Raw genomic sequence first — 8,194 nt, forward strand, 5'->3', positions numbered from 1 at the left:
GCTAGATGGCTTCCTATCTCTCTTTTGATTCTCAATACAATAGTCTCTTGGAGATCAATTTGATGTAACTCTTTTTGCTACGTGTTTGTTGGGATCTGATGAACTTTGAGTTTATGATGAGATCTATGTTTTTATCCATGAAAGTTATTTGAGTCTTTTGATCTCTTATATGCATGATTACTTATAGCCTCGTATTTCTTCTTCGAATCTTTTGTTTAGTTTGGCCGACTAGATCGATTTTTCTTGTCATGGGAAGAGGTGCTTTGTGATGGGTTCGATCTTATGGTGCTCGATCCCAGTGACAGAAGGGGAACCAACGCATATGTATCGTTGCTATTAAGGATAACAAGATGGGGTCTATTCCTATATGAGTAGATCTTGTCTACATCATGTCATCATTCTTATTGCATTACTCCGTTTCTCCATGAACTTAATACACTAGATGCATGCTGGATATCGGTCGATGTTTGGAGTAATAGTACTAGATGCAGGCAGGAGTCGGTTTACTAATCCTGGATCTGATGCCTATATAATGATCATTTCCTAGATATCGTCATAATTATTTGAAGTTCTATCAATTTCCCAACACTAATTTGTTTACCCACTGTATGCTATTTTTCTCAAGAGAAGCCACTAATGAAATCTACGCCCCCCGGGTCTATTTTATCATCATATACATTCAAATCTATTTTGCTATTTGCCTTTTTATTTATTTGCAACTTTTACTTTTAGATCTATATTATCAAAAACCGAAAAATACCTCGCTGAATTGTTTTTTATTTGCATCTATCAATCTACTACAATTTTATCTCGTCAACTTGACAATTTCTAGCACCTTACCCGAAAGGGATTGATAACCTCTTTAATACGTCGGGTTGAAAGTATTTGTTGTTTGTGTGCAGGTACTGTTTATGTAGTGTTGTGTGGTTCTCCTACTAGTATGATAACCTTGGTCTCATCACTGAGGGAAATACCTATCGTTGATGTGCTGCATCATCCCTTCCTCTTTGGGGAAATACCGACGTAGTTCAAGCCAACATCATGAATACATGAACTCCTCAAACTATGGTCATTGTCGGAAAGTATCCCAATTGTTGTCACATTAGGGTTTACGGATCATAACACATAATAGGTACATATAACTTGCAAGATCAGATCATGAACATAGATATAATGGTGAAAACATAAACGGTTCAGATCTGAAATCATGGCACTCGTGCCCTAGTGACAAGCATTAAGCATATCAAAGCATAGAAACATTCATCTCAGAACATAGTGTATACTAGGGATCAAGACCTAACAAAACTAACTCAATTACATGATTAATCTCATGCAACTCCTCACCAAGCAGCGAGCTATGAAGGAATTACTCACTTCCAGCGGTGAGCATCATGAAATTGGTGATGGAGGATGGTTGGTGATGACGACAACCAAAGATCCCCTCTCCAGAGCCCCGAAAGGGCTCCAGATATTGCCTCCCGAGGAAGAACAAGAGGTGGTGGTGGCTCTGTATAGTAAAACACGATGAAACTTCCTCTCCTATTTTCTCTCCAAAAATAGTATTTTATAGCATCGGAGTTAGGTTCAGCGGAGCCTTGCAGGCAGTTGCCCCCCCCCCCGCCCCCCCCGCCTCCAGTGGGTCTTGGTTCCAGCATTTTTTCTTTATTCCAAAATAATTCTCCAAAAAAATTGTCCGATTCCGAGAACTTTTATTTCTGCACAAAAACAACACTACAGCGTCATTTTGGGTTAGATTCATTCAAATCATGCAAATTCGAGACCAAAACAAGGGCAAAAGCATTAGGAAAAGTAGATATGATAGAGACATAACAGCCGGCATCCCGAGGTCCCCTTAGTCCAGGACTCCCTTACCCAGGTAAAAATTGAGAAGGAGAACGGTAGTAGATTGCTTACGAGTGGATATCTTTTGAACATCGCAAGTACTATACCAAGCATCTTTTATATTCTCTCCTCCCCTTTGCTTAAAATTGAGAACCTCATTTTCAGGGGTAGACGTAACAAGAGAAGAACTAGCCATAACGGTAAAGTGAGCAAATAAGCAAACAATCAAAAAGGCAAAAGAAGAATATTTTTGTATTTTTGTGAAAATGTTTAGAAGTGGGCAAGATGAAAATGAGAGGAAATTTGGTAATGAAAGTAAACGCAAGGAGATGAAAGTTTATGCAATGGTATGCTCTTCTTGAGTTGCGTTGTTTTTCCCTTGAAGAGGAAAGGATGATGCAGCAAAGTAGAGATAAGTATTTCCCCAGGTTGAGAACCAAGGTATCAATCCGGTAGGAGATACAAGCAAGTCTCCAATCTATGCACCTACACAAACAACCAAACAGTTGCACCAATGCGATAAAGGGGTTGTCATTCCCTTCACGGTCACTTGCAAATGTGAGATCTGATAGAGATAGATATAAAAGATTATTAAACGTAAAACAAAGTAAAAGTAAATAAATTGCAGCGAGAAATATTTGGGTTTTTTGGTTTATAGATCTGATGGAAAATAGACCTGGGGGCATAGGTTTCACTAGAGGCTTTCCTCTTGAAGGAAAATAATACGGTGGGTGAACCCATCACTATCGAGCAATTGATAGAAAAGGGCAAAGTTATGAAGATATCCAAGGCAAATGATTATGAATATAGGCATCACGTCCGTGTCAAGTAGACCGTCTCCTCCCTGCATCTACTACTATTAGTCCACACATCGACCGCTATCGAGCATGCATCTAGAGTATTAAGTTCATAAGAATGGGGAAACTTCATCTTTTTACCCATGATGGAAACAATACAAATACGTGCCTTGCTACCCCTACTTTTTCACTGGGTGAGGACACCGCAAGATTAAGCCCAAAACTAAGCACCTCTCCCATTGCAAGAAAAACCAATCTAGTTGGCCAAACCAAACTGATAATTCGAAGATAAATACAAAGATATCAAATCATGCATATAAGAATTGAGAGAAGATTCAAATAATACTAATAGATAAACTGATCATAAATCCACAATACAACGGATCTCGACAAACACACCGCAAAAGAAGATTACACTGGATAAATCTCCAAGAACATCAAGGAGAACGTGGTATTGAGGATCAAAGAGAGAGAAGAAGCCATCTAGCTACTAGCTATCAACCCGTAGGTCTGTGGTAAACTACTCATGCTTCATCAAAAGAGCAATAGGGTTGATGTAGAAGCCCTCTATGGTCGAATCCCCCTCCGGCAGGGCACCGAAAAAGGTCCCTACAAGGGATCTCATGGGTATAGAAGGTTACGGTGGCTGAAATGTATTTTGGTGGACGCTTTTGGTCATTTGGGAATATTTCTGAATTTATAGGCCAAGAATTAGGGTTGGAGGATCTCCGAGGGGCCCACAAGCCCTTAGGGCGCGCCCCTAAGGCTTGTGGCCACTTCGGGACTCCTCTGCTTTCATACCCAAGTCCTACGTGTATCTTCTGGTCCAAGAAAAATCATCACAAAAGTTTTATTCCGTTTGATCTCCCTTTTCTGTAAAACTCAAAAACAAGGGAAAACAGAAACTGGCACTAAGCTCTTGGTTAACAAGTTTATCCCAAAAATAATATAAAATAGCATATTATTGCAAATAAAACATCCAAAATATATAATAAAATAGCATGGAACAATAAAAAATTATAGATACGTTGGAGACGTATCAAGCATCCCCAAGCTTAATTCATGTTCGTCCTTGAGTAGGTAAATGATAAAAACAGAATTTTTTATGTGGAATGCTACCTAACATATTTATCCATGTAATTTTCTTTATTGTGGCATGAATATTCAGATCCATAAGATTCAAAACAAAAGTTTAATATTGACATAAAACAATAATACTTCAAGCATACTATAAAGCAATCATATTTTCTCAAAATCCAAAAAAAGTTATCCCTACAAAATCATATAGTCTGGCTATGCTCCATCTTCATCACACAAAGTATTAAATCATGAACAACCCCGATGACAAGCCAAGCAATTGTTTCATACTTTTGATGTTCTCAAACTTTTTAAACTTTTGCACAATACATGAGTGTGAGCCATGGATATAGCACTATAGGTGGAATAGAATGGTGTGGTTGTGGAGAATAAAAAAGAAGGAGATAGTCTCACATCAACTAGACATATTAACGGGCTATGGAGATGCCCATCAATAGATATCAATGCGACTGAGTAGGGATTGCCATGCAACGGATGCACTAGAGTTATAAGTTTAAGGAAGCTCAAAAAGAAAGTAAGTGGGTGTGCATCCAACTCGCTTGCTCATGAAGACCTAGGACAATTTGAGAAAGTCCATCATTGGAACATACAAGCCAAGTTCTATAATGACAAAGTATATGAAAGTAACAACATAGGATACTCTCTATCATGAAGATCATGGTGCTACTTTGAAGCACAAGTGTGGAAAAAGGATAGTAACATTGTCCCTTCTCTATTTCCTCTCATTTTTTGGTGAGCTTCTTTGGACTCTTTTATTTTTATTTGGGCTTCTTTGGCCTCTTTTATTTTTTATAAAGTCCGGAGACTCATCCCAACTTGTGATGGAATCATAGCTTCCATCATCCTTTCCTCACATGGGACAATTCTCTAATCATGATGGTCGTCACACTTTTATTTACTTACAACTCAAGAATTACAACTCGATACTTAGAACAAAATATAACTCTATATGAATGCCTCTGGCGGTGTACCAGGATATGCAATGATCTAGTGTAGAAAATGACATCAAAAAAAGGACAAGCTATGAAAACATCATGCTAGCTATATTACGATCATGCAAAGCAAATTTACAATGATGGTGCGTGTCATAATAAACGGAACAGTGGAAGTTGCATGGCAATATATCTTGGAATGGCTATGGAAATACCATAATAGGTAGGTATGGTGGCCGTTTTGAGGAAGGATATATGGTGGGTTTAATGCACCGGCGAAAGTTGTGCGGTACTAGAGAGGCTAGCAATGGTGGAAGGGTGAGAGTGCATATAATCCATGGACTAAACATTAGTCATAAAGAACTCACAAACTTATTGCAAAAATCAAGTAGTCATCAAAACAAAGTACTACACACATGCTCCTAGGGGGATAGATTGGTAGGAAAAGTCCATTGCTCGTCCCCGACCGCCACTGATAAGGAAGACAATCAATAAATAAATCATGCTTTGACTTCAACACATAACGGTTCACCATATGTGCATGCTACAGGAATCACAAACTTTAACACAAGTATTTCTAACAATCCACAATTACTCACTAGAATGACTCTACTATCACCATCTTTATATCTCAAAACAATCATAAGGAATCAAACTTCTCATGGTATTCAGTGCTCTTTATATGAAAGTTTTTATTATATCCCTCTTGGATGCCCATCATATTAGGACTAAATTCATGACCTAAGAAAATTACCATGATGTTTAGAAAGATTCTCAAAATAATATAAATGAAGCATGAGAGTTCAACAATTTCTATAAAATAAAACCACTGCCGTGCTAAGTGAAGCACTAGAGCAAAATTACCAAGCTCAAAAGATATAAGTGAGGCACATAGAGTATTCTAATAAATCACGATTCATGTGGGTCCCTCTCAAAAGGTGTGTACAACAAGCATGATTGCGGCAAACTAAAAAGCAAAGACTCATATCATACAAGACACTCCAAGCAAAACACATATCATGTGGTGAATAAAAATATAGCCTTGAATAAATTTACTGATAGACGAAGACGAAAGAGGGGATGCCATCTGGGGCATACCCAAACTTGGATGCTTGGTTGCACTTTAATATTATCTTGGGGTGCCTTGGGCATCCCCAAGCATAGGCTCATGCCACTCCTTATTCCATAGTCCATCAAATCTTTACCCAAAACTTGAAAACTTCACAACAACAAACTCAACAGAAAACTCATGATATCCGTTAGTATAAGAAAATAAATCACCACTTTTTGGTACTATTGAGAACTCATTATTTATTTATATTGGTGTAATATCTATTGTACTCCATCTTCTCCATGGTTTATACCCCCGATAGTACCCATAGATTCATCAAAATAAGCAAAAAACACATAGAAAACAGAATCTGTCAAAAACAGAACAATGTGTAGTAATATGTAAACTTTGTATAATTTTGTAACTCCAAAAAATCTGAAAAAGTAGGACAACAGAGGAAATTCATATATAAATCTTGTGTAAAAAATTAAGGATTTAATCACGTTCCAGTAGCTTAGATTAATTATGTTTCTGGGCGCAAAAGTTTCTGTTTTTCAGCAAGATCAAATCAACGATATACCAAAGTATCCTCAAGGCTTTACTTGGCACAAACACATATTAAAAACAATAGAACACAATTACTACAGAGGTAATAATGTGTATTTATTCAAGAACAATAACAAAAACAAAAAACACAAAAATAAAATTGGGTTGCCTCCCAACAAGTGAAGTTGTTTAACGCCCCTAGCTAGGCATAAAGCATAGATCTAGGTATTGTCATCTTTGGTATTAAATCCATAAGTATCCCTCATAATTCCATGCCCTTCCTTAACGGAAATTGAAATCTAATTCCATCTTTCATATCAATAATTGCACCAAATGTTCTAAGGAAAGGTCTACCAAGAATAATAGGACATGTAGGATTGCAATCTATATCAAGCACAATGAAATCTATGGGCACATAATTCCTATTTGCAACAATAAGAACATCATTAATTCTTCTCATAGGTTTCTTAATAGTTGTAGCGACCAGACCTCAAACAGTCCGATCTCTGTGCATCAGTGTCATCCCTGGATTAGTAATGCTGACACGCACAGTACTCGAAGGATTTATAACAGAGTAGCAATCACACACTTATTACATCGAATGTCTCAAAAGAGAACTTATTACAATAAATATGGCTTAAGGCCATCTAATAACGATAACAGCGGAAGGCTTGGAAGATAAGCGAGTCCATCAACTCCAACGACATCACTGAGTATAGAACCACGACCTAAAGCCACTTTACTCGTTGTCTAAAAAGTCTGCAACATGAACATTGCAGCCCGAAACGGGTCAGCACATGGAATATGCTGGCAATGTAACACATAGAGAGTAATGAAAGAACAAAGCTATACTACATGCATATATGGCTGGTGGAAAGCTCTATGGTTACAGTTTTTGCGAAAAGCCAATTTTTCCGTACTGCAAAGGAATAAACTTTATTTAACTATCATGGTGGTTGTTAAACATTGAGAGTGTAGACACCCTCTCAATCCCAATTAGATATCATCATTAAAAACCCAACAATATTAATTAAAAGTAACATGATGAGATTCACATGATAATCCAAGTACTAGATACTCAAGATGTCCATAACCGGGGACACGGCTAACCATGATTAGTTTATACACTCTGTAGAGGTTTGCGCACTTTTCCCCACAAGACACGATCTCCTCCATTGAGATTCTCGCACTACATGGTGTTTGAGAAACGGATGACCGAGACATAGTCTTTCAGAAGCGCTAGCACCTTACGATCGGCTAGACCGTTACACCTACTTTCCCCTACATCTGCTAGTCTACCACTGTAAGAGTTCGCACGACTTAATCAACTATGCTAGAGCCCATAGTAGCTTGTGGCTGCACAAGGAATTTTCTAGCATGAAATAATCTCATGATCCCTTTGATCCTGGGTGGTGGTCCATAAAGAAAACAGGCAATCAATGGAATACCCGGGTGCCCCAATCCACCCAGATGTGTATTAAAGTTGCCACCTTAAATAGACCATTAACTTAACAATTATCACATCTGTCATGGATACACTCACCCAATCCACGTCTACTAGCATAGCATGGCATTATAAGCAAACGTAGAGTAACTCCCAAGGGTTTGATAATAAAACAGGTAATAGGTACTACCTCATGTACTTCCCAAAACCCACATATTAAATAAGATCCTAAGCATGCAATTGTTTGAGGATTGATATAATGCAATAAAACTGGGTAGTAAAGAGATATGATCAAAGTGTTACTTGCCTTGCTGATGATCCGTGAAACCTAGAGATTTGAAGTAGCAAGCGGCGCACTCCGGATACTCTATCACAAACAAACAAGCATACAATAAGCACTTATCTAATGCACAGGTAAAACTCAAATAAGAGATCTAACCAGAAAGTTCAACTTAACAACTCCGGTTTGCAAAAAGAATCAAAT

This window comes from Triticum dicoccoides, chromosome 4B (genome assembly GCF_002162155.2).
Source record: "Triticum dicoccoides isolate Atlit2015 ecotype Zavitan chromosome 4B, WEW_v2.0, whole genome shotgun sequence".
Classification (NCBI taxonomy): domain Eukaryota; kingdom Viridiplantae; phylum Streptophyta; class Magnoliopsida; order Poales; family Poaceae; genus Triticum; species Triticum dicoccoides.